The sequence below is a fragment of the Phyllostomus discolor genome, chromosome 9 (assembly GCF_004126475.2).
Source record: "Phyllostomus discolor isolate MPI-MPIP mPhyDis1 chromosome 9, mPhyDis1.pri.v3, whole genome shotgun sequence".
In the NCBI taxonomy this organism is placed as follows: domain Eukaryota; kingdom Metazoa; phylum Chordata; class Mammalia; order Chiroptera; family Phyllostomidae; genus Phyllostomus; species Phyllostomus discolor.
In genome coordinates this window covers 72,838,962-72,852,762 of record NC_040911.2, presented here as the reverse complement: position 1 = coordinate 72,852,762, position 13,801 = coordinate 72,838,962, and positions in this window count along the sequence as shown.

Sequence of the window (13,801 nt, the reverse complement as noted above, 5' to 3'; positions counted from 1 at the left end):
GGCAGGTGGTAGTTTTGAGCTCTCAGTGTTGCTCTAGATATCCTCCTTCCTCGCCAATCATTATTAATCCTGCTTACCTTTCCTTTGCACTTTATTCTCAATGGCCTGTTTTCTAGCTTACGGAAGCTTAAACACTCATCCCTTTGCAGAGCATGTCTGAGTCAGTTTCTGGGGTTTGTGTCCTCTCTTTAAGAACAATATTTTATTTGCCAATAACATGCATTTTACTTCCATAAATGAAAACTCTTTGCCTCTAAAGTGCATCTGACAAGACAGAAATGATAGGGTAAAATTATTTTAAAATAGTATGTTGGTTTTGTTTCAAAAATACTAGGTATGAAATTTAAAGGACTTTGTGTTTATTAGTTAGAAAAATATAATAAATACATCACAGAGTGTCCAAAAGTCTGGAAACATAGAAGAAATAGTACAATTATTGTACATAATACAGATGGGAAAGCTGAGTCTCAGAAAGGCTGAGAGCTCAGTTAGTAAGGAGCAGATTTAGATCTAGAATTCAAGCACATATTTGTCTGCTTCCAAAGCTGTGTAGTTTGTCTCACATTAGTTATAAACATCTCAAATCAGAACCAGCTCCCTAACACATTTGCATATTTTTTCTCATTGAAAGCTTATAAATAACAGTTCAAGACACCAGCCAACACACCTTGAAGGTGATTGGATAAAGCAGTGAAGATGTTGATGGATGAATCTAACTAAGCTTTGGTCACTTCAACACAAAAAAATTATTATCTTTTGTTATTATCTTAAAGAAGTTTTTGAGAATATCTGTATACTTTTCAAAAGAAAACTGTCATTTAAAGATTTTATTTATTTATTTTTAGATAGAGGGGAAGGGAGAGAGAAAGAGAGGGAGAGAAACATCAATGTGTGGTTGCCTCTCATGTGCCCTCCACCACCCCACCAGGGGCCTGGCCCGCAACCCAGGCATGTGCCCTGACTGGGAAATGAACCAGTGAACCTTTGGTTCACAGGTCAGTGCTCAGCCCACTGAGCCACACCAGCCAGGGCTCAAAAGAAAACTTTTATTCTGAAGCTCATTCTGTGTATAACTTGTCTTCATTCTATGACATTAATTATATGTGCACATCAATGTCTTCTGATTAAAATAGAGAACAAATTGCAGGGTGCTGTCATGTCTAACTTGTTTATGGCACAGTTCCCTAGCAGCTGTGATGATACAAACTTCAAGAATTTTCAAATATTTGGGCTGGATGACAGTTTTAATAGGCTACTTCCAAATTACCCACTTCACAGATGAAGAAACTGAGGCTTATTAATTCATTCAGCACACCTTTGTCAAACATGTATTGTGTGTCTTCCATAGGATTCTACACACTAGGTGAGAAAAAAAGAATCAGCTAAAAGAAGTCAAATGATTATTCAAGAACACTCAGAGCCCCATCCACACCTGGGATAATAATAATTGGGGCAATGGTGATCAAAACACTTAAGATTTAAATGAGATCACTCAGGTCTGACATTGTTTATGAAGGTGCTTATGGGAAGAAGCCCAATGAATGCAAATTTAGTGAGCATCAAGGAAAAAACTTGGGGGAATGTTTTTAAATATTAAGATAAGAGAACTTCAAAGAAATATTTCAAAGCTTATATTGCAATGCCACTTATACTGGAGGGACATAACCTGATTGAACAGTTGAGCATTCTTAGAAATGCTCAAAAGGAGTATTCTTAGAAAACTACAAGCTTTGGGGTGGTATGATGTCAAACAAACTCAAAATAAGTCAAGAGACTTTGCTAGAAAATAGATAACAGACATTTATTCAAGGGTCTTAGTGTTTGAAACTAAATACAGCTAGGTAAAAACATAGAGAGGTGTTTCAAAGGAAAAAGAAAAGCTGAGGGTTCTTGTGGTAAAAAATGTAACAGGGAATGTAAGAGGTCCCCAAAATGGAGAAGTTCCCCACTAACCTGGCTTGGGGAAAAGGGAATCTGAGCAGGGCCATTGAGAATAACTTCGCATATCTAAAGAACTTGGCCAGTGTTTTTAGTAATGCTAATAGCTAGCTGTGCCTGCCACCCTTGGAGCCAGAGAGATGGGTGTGACTAACCCAACTCTTGATACAGTCATGAGGCGTTTCCCTGGCTGCAGTGTTTGTGCAAGAGCTTGGAAATGGTCAACTCCACATCACTGGAAGAAGCCTGCCCAGGCTAACTACAGCAGCAGAGAAAGGCAGAAGAAACCAGAGTACTGGCAGGTGTAGACAATTGTGGGAGAAGTCAGAAATGGGGTTGCAGAGGAAGATCCGCCCAGGATTTAAACTCAAGTGTGAGGCAGCCATGATGTCTTGGCCGCAGTTTGAAACACAGTTTGAAACAATGCAGAAGGACCCCTACCAGCCCACCATGAGGAGGGGCCATGCAGTTTTGGTTTAAGACTAGGAGCCAAGCTGATCACAGATGACTGAGAGAAGTTGAAATGTTAAAACAAGAATCTCCCTAGTCAAGCTACAGACTTCTATTTCTTTTCCTGAGAGATGGTACCTCTGATGCACCTGGTTTGGCAAGGAAAGGCAGGACTGTGTATGGGGAGGTGTTTAGTTTTAAAGTACTTTGGGACTTAAAAACAGAATTCTGTCATTATTCTGAACCTGTGTGACTTTTAAATAAATAGTTCCTTTCCTTCCCATAAGACCCTGGCATTGGGAATCACAGTTTTTCGGTGGTAAGCAATAGAACCCAGAGTGATTCTGTTTCAAAAGTCCATTCTTGAGAAGCATCAGTCCTGCATTCATCCCCCTTGGATTGTTCCAAGATGGTAATTTTCAGATGTCCAGTGGCTCAGATATTGGAACGCTTTCTTCTTGAGGTCATTCAAATGGTATATTTGCCTTTCCCTCATAGAAGTATTGTAAGATATCATCGCATAAAGTAGAAATTATAATATGGATATAGTTCTATTTTATTACAATTAACTTCAATTGTAACTACAATTCACTTCACTTCACTGGAGTTACTTAAGTGAAGTTAAGTAACTCCACTTAACTTCAATTAACTACAATTAATTTAATAAAAAGAAATTTTCACTTAAAACTTAAGTGGGTACTGGTAACATACTGGTGAGTAATGTCAATAAGATGGCAGAATAAGAAATCCCAATGCTTAACCCCACAGAAACATATTTCACAGTGATAAAATAGCTCTAGGAAAGGTCTAGCTCATATTAAGAGGTTATAGTGCTCAAGATGAACACACCTGTTAGAGGATAATCATTGAAAAAAATTTAAGATAAATGTTGACAAGGATGTGGAGAAATTGGAATCCTTGTACTCTGTTGATAGGAATATAAAATGGTGAAACTGCTATGGAAAACAGTATGGGGCTTCCTCAAAAATCAAAAATAGAATTATTGTATGACCCAACAATCTCAAACTGGGTATGTATTAAAAAAAACTGCCCTGGCTGGTGTGGCTCAGTGGATTGAGCACTGACCTGTGAACCAAAGGGTTGCCAGTTTGATTCCCAGTCAGGGCCAGGGTACGCACCTTGATTGCAGGCCAGGTCCCCAGCAGGGGGCTTGCAAGAGGCAACCACACATTGATGTTTCTCTTCCTCTCTTTCTCCCTCCCTCCCCCTCTCCAAAAATAAATGAATAAAATCTTTTAAAAAATTATTGTTAGGCTCTTGACCAGAATTAAGTTTCTTCATGTTCATGTGCCATTTTTCACAATAGCTAAGATGTGGAAACAAACTAAACATCCATTGATGAATGTATGGATAAAGAAAATGTCTTCTATATGCACAGTGGAATATCACTCAGCCACAGAAAAGAAGGAAATTCTGCCACATGCAATAACATGCATGAAGCTTGAGAACATTATAATAAGTGACATAAGCCAGTCTCAGAAGAACAAATATTGCATGATTCCACTTATATGAGGGAATCAAAGACAGTGAAACTTAAAGAAGTGCAAAATCAAATGATTATTGTCAGGCGCTGGGGGAAGATAGGAAATGAGGAGATGCTATTCAAGGGGAATAAAGTTTAAGTTATATAAGATGAATAAGTTTTAGAGTTCTGCTATATAACATTGTGCTTATTCTTAATGATACTATACTACACACTTAAAAATTGTTAAGAGAGCAGATCTCATCTTATCTGTTCTTACTACAATACAAAAAAGGTAAACGCTGGCCAGATGCCTCAGTTGGTTGCAGTGCTGACCCATACACCAAAAAGGTTGTGAGTTCAATTCCTGATCAGGGCACATACCTAGGTCTGGGAGTGTACGAGAAGAAACCAATCAGTGTTTGTCTCTCACATTGATATTTTTTTCTCTCTCTCTCCCCTTCTCTGTCACCCTTCATCTCTCTCTAAAATCAATAAATATATCCTCAGGTGAGGATACATATTTTTAAAGAGAAAAGGTAAATAACGGGCCTTTTTAGGATGACATCCTCTTACAACTTAAAATTTTGCAATGCTGAATGCCAAAGTAAATCACAAATAAACTTTGGGAACTAAGCTTTATCATTAGTTAAAAATAGTCTTTATAGGATATTTAATGAGACAAGAAGTTTAGGTCAAATATACACTGAGATCTGAGGGAGTATCTCCTTTTCTGTAATTCAGGTACTTCATAACTCAGCATAATACACAAAAGAAGTTTGGGCCCTGTGGTTTGGAGAATAAAGAGGTAGGAATCACATGTCAGAGTTTTCTCACCTGGATAGTAAATACTGAAGAAAATGTACGTTAAGAAAAAAATTAACTAAGTTCGTGCCCATAGGTAATGATTTCTCTGGAGCATCAACACTGTGCCATATGCCCACTTGGCTGGCTGCACAAGATTTTTGATCAGACGATTTTTTGGCTAGAGAAACCTGTGCATCTTAGGACCATTGCCAGTAATAAACCCTTGGGACTAAGTACCCAGTTTTTTCTATGCATCTAAGAAGTGTTTCTTCTGGTCTCTTTATAGCTCTGCAATAATATTTGTAGAATAACTAAGAGCTCTTATCCTACTTGAAACCAGGAAGAAGATGATTCCTGGGGACAATGCTGACAGGAGTCCTGCTCCTCAATAGGACTTCTCAGTCTTTCACTTTATCCCACAAAGTTGTTCTTGGACAATATTCAAGAAAATATTATATTTAGTGAAAATGTTAAGGATACTATATCATTCTACTTTTTCAAAAAAGCACACATTAAAAAATAGTTCTCATAGCACAAATACTGAGTATTAAATAAAAAAAATTTGTATTTTAGAAGTGTTTGAATTCTTCATGCAATGGCACAAGAGGAACCATTTGTAGATCATTATATTCTAATTAGTATTAGATGAAATATCCCCATTAGTAATAAGTCCACACTTTGTTACATCAGAGAAATTATTGATCAGTATTAAATTATAAGTGCTTTGGGAGAGTTATTGACTTTTAAAAAATTTTTTATTAAATACCTTTTCAGAAATTACACAATAGTGCCTATTCAAACTCACTGATGTTGATACATTAAGAAAAGTTAATATTCATCCTCATACTTCCTCGGTTAACCAGAAAATAGCTTCACATTTATAAAGTTTTTACAAAACAAGTTTTTATTGTTCACATTGGTCTTTCTTTTTTTCTCATTTAGCAATCATTTGTGTTTCTCCAAGTCGATCTTGGAGATAGATCTAAGTCATTCCCTATCATAGCTTCAGAATGTTTTGTTTTAAGGATGTGTGACAGTTGGCCCAATCATTGCAGAGCCAGTGGACATTCAGGTTGTGTTCAGGTTTGTTTGTGGCTGCATGTTTTTTTTTTCTACTACAAACAATGCTGTGAACAATTTGGTATATTTGATGCAGGTGTTTTTGAGTCCTGGTACTTTAATTTACACAGGACAGATTCCTAGATCTGTCCTTTGGGTCAAAGGGCACATGCATTTTTATTTCATCAGCTACTGCTTGTTTGTTTTCCAAATATTGTGGAAATTTTACACACACTATCAATATATGAAAATGCTCATTTCCTTGAACCTTTGCCAACATAGGTTGCTGCAGTTCAATAATTTTTTCATTCTCATAGCTGTCAGTTGACTTTTAAATTTTAAAAAAATATCAGGTTTATAATTTTTTTCCTTTGTACTCTAAAAGTCCTGACTTTACTGTTGTGAGACATTCATTTTAAATAGAAAAGCTTACATGTTCTTATTTTGCCCATCAGATTTTTATTACTGTAAAAATTTTACAACATAACATGTAGAAAGGAACCAACATCCCTCCATAAATATTTTCCAGTTCTTGTCCACACGCATTAGATTTTTATAAAGAAATGGTTCTAGCATAGTGCAATTTGGCACTTTCAGTTTTTACTAGACATTTCCAGATAATTATTTTCCCTATTTTTATCGAGTCTTCCCATTTAACATCTGCTTAATGTTTCACAGTTAGTGTCTATAAACTAATTAATGATTTATCCATGTTGGATATCTGAATTACTTTCTGGTTTAATAACTACCAATAACTGTGAAAATCTTCATAAATATAAAATCATTTTAAGCAGAATTTTTGGATAGATTACCAAAAACAGAATGGAATAAATGTGTCAATGGATCTTGAGACATATTGCCAAATTATTTTCCAAAAGTGTAGGAAATAATTCATGCAGGTACAAGCAAAAGATTAGATTTCTGAATGACATTTAAATATCTCTAAATAAAGACTCAGCCATCTTTACACTGAATGAGTTATTGTGGGCTGTTTATTTATTTTAATTGTAAAGCTATTCCATGATATGGTAAACAATGGTTACCCTTGCAGGAGATCATGACTGACAGGGAGCACGTGGGATTCCATGGCCCAAGTTGTGTACTGTTCCTTGATTTCAGAACCGGTTAGATGAGTTCAGTTTGTGGAAACTAGGAGAGCAAGACACTTAAGATTTCAGCACTTTTCTCTATGTGTGTTATATATCAATAAATGTTCAAGAACTGCATTGTGGTGATTTCATGGGAGTGTCTGTCACATTGCAGAGACATACATGAACAATCTGGAACATTTTGCAGAACACCACTCTGGACTGGAACTGCATATCTATGTATGCTCATATATTTTGCTACAAACCGTCAAAGATGTTTCAAAACACCAAGTCTGTGGGTATTAGAAAATTGTTTCAAATCCAAGATGACAAGACATTCTTTGTTTTCTGAACTTTGGCAGCAGTCTACCTGTGTATGTTAAGAAAACAAGATCTATCCCAGGCTGAGTGGCTCAGGTGGTTGGAGCATGATCCCATACACCAAAAGTTCTTGGGTTCAGTCCCAAGTGGGGGCATGAATGGGAAGCAACCCATTGATATTTCTCTCTCACATCTCTCTCGCTTTCTCTTCTCTTCTCACTCTCCTCCTTTCTCTCTGTCTTTCTCTCTACCCTTTCCCTCTCTCTCCCTCCCTCTCTCACTCCAAAAATTGATAAACATATCCTCAGGTGAGAATTAAGCAAAAAGAAAAAAAGAAAACCAGATCTATCAACTTGGATATTATTTTTTCTCAAAATTAACTTTGAAGAACTTGCCTGGTGAGAAAGTCCAGGGAGGTTAAATGACTGGTCTAAGGCACACAGCTAACTAACTAGTGGCAGAGCCATAACCAAACCCAGATCTTCAGTTTACCATCACAGGGCTTTTTTCCACTGCAGCAGGCTGCTTTCTGTCTGAGATAAGCATCAGACAAAATAGCTATTGATTAAAATTCTTCAGTGGACTCCCAGGGGGACTGATTTCAGTTCTCTGATTCTGTTTTTGTCCTTTCCTGAGGTGTCCCTGGACCTGCTTTTTGGTTACCTTCCAACACATACTACCATTCTGGGGAAAATTTGTGCTTTTATGCTTTGCACCTGTTGCCTTCTTCGCCTAAAACAAGGGTGTCAAACTCACTTTCACCTAGGGGGCCACATCAGCCTTGTGGTTGCCTTCAAAGGGCCAAATGTAATTTCAACTCCTTAACAGTTAAGGAGTAGTTACATTTATACAGTTCTAAAATTATTTCAGCCCTTTGAAGGCAACCTCAAGGCTAATGTGGCCTTGCAAGGCTGATGTGGCCCCCGGTGAAAGTGAGGTTGATACCCCTAACCTAAAAGATCCTCCTGTGTTCAGTATTTTGCATACCTTATCTCATGTAAAATATTCCACACAACAATCTCATAAAGCAGGTTTTACAAATGTGCCCAAGAGCACACAGATACTGTGTGCCTAGTTCCGTTTAATTCCAGACCCTATGTCTGAACCACTCCTCTGTGCTGCCTCTGCTCCTGAATTCACAGCAATATGTCTCACAGTTACATGCACACTTGCACACGCAGTGTTTCATTTGCCCTTCCTGATAGCCTTTTGAGCTAAGCGTTATTATTGTCCCCATTTACAGATGAATAAACGAAAGATCAGAAACATGAAGTGACTTACCCAAGATCACACCATGATTATAATCCATACCACATAAATTTAGTCCCTGATTCTGTTATATTTTAGTTAATTAAATAAATATTTATTGAGGACTTACTTGAAAAGCATTAAACCAGATATGCTGGGAATTAGATTGTTTATAAATTGCTCCTTATGTTAGATATATATCTTACACCTAGTTTATAACATCCTAAACAAAGCAGAGCTCATTCAACTTATCAGCTTCCCACACCACTTAGATCGGCCTGGGGCCTAGACTCAGTAAGTATGTACTACTAGACTGATTACCTCAGAAGAGCAATTTTCAATCAGTAAGTACAAGAATTTTTTTTGAAATGCAATACCTGACTGTTTAGTCAGAGGCACTGACCTCTTTTCCCTTAGATTGTCAAATTAAAAAATGACAACAGCCAATACAAAATTAGCTATCAAGATTGAATGACCTGTCTGGAACCATAAATACATAGATCATAATAGAGCCACATCTTATTCATCATATAGCATATTAAGGTTGTGTCTGATGGGTTAATTCTTGGTAACAGAAATCCTTATATACAATAATAAATGCCTGATTTTTAAAAAAGTCACTTGGAACAAAAAGGGTAGGTAATTACTATTATATTTTTTAAGCCTGTCAAAATTATAACTATTTTTTTCAGATTGGCAACAAATATATTTTTAGTGTGCCACAGAATTGTAGTAATTAGTTCATGTGTGTCATGAGATGAAAAAGTTTGAAAATTGCTGTCTTCATATCATCTTATCTTGTCTGCCAAGATGCCAATCAGCTACCAAACATGCTTATCCTGTGGCTGATCTCAGGGTCATTCATCTGCAGGTCAAACTTAAATTCCTTGTTAAAAAAAAAAAAACTCCACTTAAGATTTTTTTGTATTTAAGCCTAGCACTAGGTAACAAGTGAGAATTCCAACCTCCCCAAAACATAGAATATCATCAACTGGTTTGCCATCAAAAGTCCTTCCCTAAAAATATAACAAAGATATCAAGTTCCAGGAAAATAATACAATTAATTTGTAAGCATTAACAATTCAAAAATGCTTTGAAATCTTATTTAAGAATAATAGTAATGGCACCAAAAGCACAAGTGAAAGAGAAAAAGAGATAAATTTGACTTCATCAAAATTAAACTTTTGTGCTTCGAAGGGCGCCATCAAGAAAGTGAAAAAGTGGGGATGTATAGCACAGCATAGGGAACATAGTAAATAATATTGTAATAACGGTGTACAGTGTCAGAGGGGAGTTACCAGACTTATCAGATGATGACTTAGTAAGTTATGTAACATCTAACCACTGAGTTGTATGTACACTTGAAACTAATGTAACCTTGTATTTCAACTGTAACTGAAAAATTAAAAATATATATATACTGTTCAGGAGTGTCTTATGCACCAAAAGGCTGCAGGTTTGTTTCCTAGTCAGGGCACATACCTAAGTTGTGGGTTCAATATCCAGTCAGGGCATGTACAAGAGGCAACCCTCCAATCAATGTTTCTCTCTCATTGATGTTTCTCTCTGTCTCTACCTCTCTCTCCTTTTCTCTCTCTCTAAAATCAATGAACATATCTTCAGGCAAAGATTTTTTTTAAAAATCATCTCCCCAACAAAAAAACATAGAAAAACTACCTACAAAATGGGAGAAATATCCACAAATCACATTATTAAGACACTTGAAGCTAAAATATATAAAGAATTCCTAAAACTTAGTAATAAAGAAACAGCACAAATTAAAAATGGGCAAAGATTTTGAATAAAGATTTCTCCAAGGAAGACACAGATATAATCAATAAGCATATGAAAAGATGTGCAATATTATTAGGCATCACGGAAATGCAAATCAAAACCATAATGAGATGCTACCTCATACCTACTAGAATAGCTGTAATCAAACTGACAGATAATTGTGAATTTTAATGATATGCAGAATTTAGAACCCTCATACATGGCTGTTTGCAATATAAAATGATGCAGCCACTTTGGAAAACAGTCTGGTAGCTCCTCAAATGTTGGATATTAAGTTAACATATAGCCCAGCAATTCTTACGTACATACCCAAGAGAAATAAAAATGTATTTCCACATAAAAACCTGTATGCAAATGTTCACAGAAGCATCATTTGTAATAACCAAAAAGTAGAAACAGTCTTGCTATCCATCAAAATATAACATATCTGAATATTATTTGGCCATAAAAAGGAATGAAGTAGTGAAAGAAACCATTCACAAAAGAACACAAAGTATATAATTCTACTGATACAAAATTTCCAAAATAGTACAATGGTAAAAATGTTGAGAAAAATTACTTTCGTGGTTATCTAGCTAGGGGCAAATGGAGGGAGGAGAGAGAGAGGGAAGAGAAGGGAGGAGAGAGGGAGGCAAAATGAGGTGTGAGTGCTCATGGGAATGTACTTTCCTTTAGGGTAATGAAATTTTCTAAAATTGTGGTGATGATTACATGACTCTGTGAGTATAGTAAAAACTATTGAATTGTATTCTTTAAATGAGTGGATTGTATGGTATATGAATTGTATCTTAGTGGCTCAATTAAAAATAATAAAGATCAATCCTGGAAATTTCAAAAACAGAAGAAAGTATTTGATGGCATTCCCCTGCATTCAAAACAAGCTAAAGTGTAATTGATGCATATCTTCCTTGCATGCTGTTTCTATGAATTTTTCCACAAGTCATTATATATGTGTGATTTCTTCATGGCAAAAAATAAAAACCAACTAATGGGAAATGGAGTGAGGAAAAATTGTCAGGTTCCCAGAACTGGAAAAACAGGTTACATATACATTTGGCATGTCTTCAGCTAAAGTTTCCCGGCACTAGCTCCCTCATAGAAAGAATAAAAAAAATGTAGCCATTTTGGAAAAGAAGACAATGTGATTCAACGTGTCAGCCAACGTCTTTCAGGGATGGAACACATTTCACTTTCTGGGCAACAGACACCTTATTCAAAGGTCAAAACCCAGTTAGTATGCAACACTCCCTTCCCCACCATCATTCAGGGTGACAGAATTCATTATAACGTGTGTGTCTGTTTGTCTGTCTCTCTGTCTTTATGTACACAGGTATGTCTATGTGTGTTCATGTATGAGGAAAATTCTGGGGGGGAGAATTACCCTTACTATGATACTAGTACTAACAATTTTAAGAATCTATACAATGAAGTTTATTCAATAAGAATAAACTAATTACAATTACATGTAAGCATATGGAAAAGTCTCACAATCATAATGTTGGGCAAAAGAAGCTGGACATAAAAAGTATATTCTGCATTGTGCCATTGATATAAAAAATCTTTTAAGGCCAAACTAATCTGTGCTGTTAGAATTTGGCATAATGGTTAATCTGGGAAGAGTTATGACTGGAAGGAGCCTGAGCTAGGTTCCAGGATGCTGCAAAGTTCTGCTTCTTGTTTGAACAAAGGATTCACATTTTAATATTGTACCAGGCCTGCAAATTGGGTAGCTAGTCCTGCTGTACAATGGAGCAAAGGTAGGTTTACAGTTGTGAGTACATGAAACAGTTAATCCTGTATTATTTATTAATTATTGTATTCTCCATATGAAAAACTGTAAACCTACTTTTGCCTCATCCTGTATTTTCTGTCAGGAAATTCAAGAAAAAATATTTACATCTCCATAAGATATCATAAATCATGAGTTAGGACAGTAAAAAAAAATTAATGAAGCCTGGCTGGCGTAGCTCAGTGGATTGAGCGCAGGCTGCGAACCCAAGCATCGCAGGTTTGATTCCCAGTCAGGGCACATGCCTGGGTTGCAGGCCATGGCCCCCAGCAACTGCACATTGATGTTTCTCTCTCTTTCTCTCTTTCTCCCTCCCTTCCCTCTCTAAAAAAATAAATAAATAAAATCTTTTAAAAAATTATTTTAAAAATAATGAAGACAAGCCTATCGGAAGAAAGTAAGAATTCTTATATTCAGTATAGGTCCTCAAGTAGTGGTACCATTCAAATCTGAATGATACCTCTCTTGTGGTTTGTAGAGGAGAAAAATAATCAAGATGAACTGAATTTTGAACCCAAATACCAAGCTAATATAAAACATTATCCTTTATGCCTTTTTCTTTCCACAAAGAAAGATAATTCATTTGATAACCAATTGCTACTTATTTGTGATGTCACATCTATTTCTTTTCTGAAAAATGTTGCTTACATTTTTTAATTTTATGGATTTTTTAAAACTTTACATGTCCATGCCCTGCCTTCACAAATAGATTGTTGAATGTTAGTTACTTAAATAGCACATGTTCCTTAATACAAGTGACATCTATTATCCAATGTCCTGCAAGCCACCCTCTATAAAGTTGGGATTCCAAAGTTAATTGGCTGAATTACCAATTAAAACATCAGTTTTGGTATCTTACCAAATGCTGTTTTGCATTGAAGCCTCCAAAGTTAACAGTTTGCTTTTTCTTGAAAAGGCTTAAAATGAGGACCCTCAGGTCTTCCAATACTTATAATTTTACAGGAATGCTATGTAGTTCTGAGTAATTTTTACTTTAAAATGGCTCAGGGTAACACAGGGTAAAGAGTTTGAAGCAAAATGAAAAAATATTGAAAACTCAGCTACATTACAGAGCAGTTTTTAACTATTTGGGACCTACAGTTAAATCATTCTTTGAGCCTCAGTTTTAAATGTATAAAATGGAAATTTTGCCATCTATTGTTGTGAAGATTATTATGACACTAAAATGTGGAAAAAACCCGCAAAACTATTGAATATTGCTGATAAAGCAAGAAGATTATAGTGGCAGTGTAGAATCCAACAAAATAGTTCATTCTACAACTTAATAAAGTGTAGTTTTCAAAAATTAAAAAACTTCACTTTTAGACAAACATAAAATGAACACATCAAAGTTTTACTCACTTTATTAATTAATCAACAGTAATATATTAAGACTAAGTCAAAGGAAAATTTGAAGAACAGACAAATATAGATAGATATATAGAGAGAAAGAGGAATGCAACAAATGAATTTTCTAATATAGGATATAAAACTGGATAGTGTCCACTATGGCAATGCACTCTAATGTTTGGGATTATCTTTTCAAATTGGCAGAAACCAGTTGTATCTCTACCATTCAAAATTAAACTGCATTTCTATCCACAAGAGTCACTAGCATTGCTATCAGTTTTCTGCACGTTAACTTTTGTCCCCACAGAAATGTAAATGGCCAACAGAAAACCAACCAAAGGGCGCATACTCACAGAATCAGATAAACCCTGAATGTTTCACTATACTTTGTGCTGCCTTCCACTGAAAAGACACTTTGTCATTTCTGTTGCCCATTTCCAAGTCTTGGACAACAGTTTCTTACCCAATTATCCA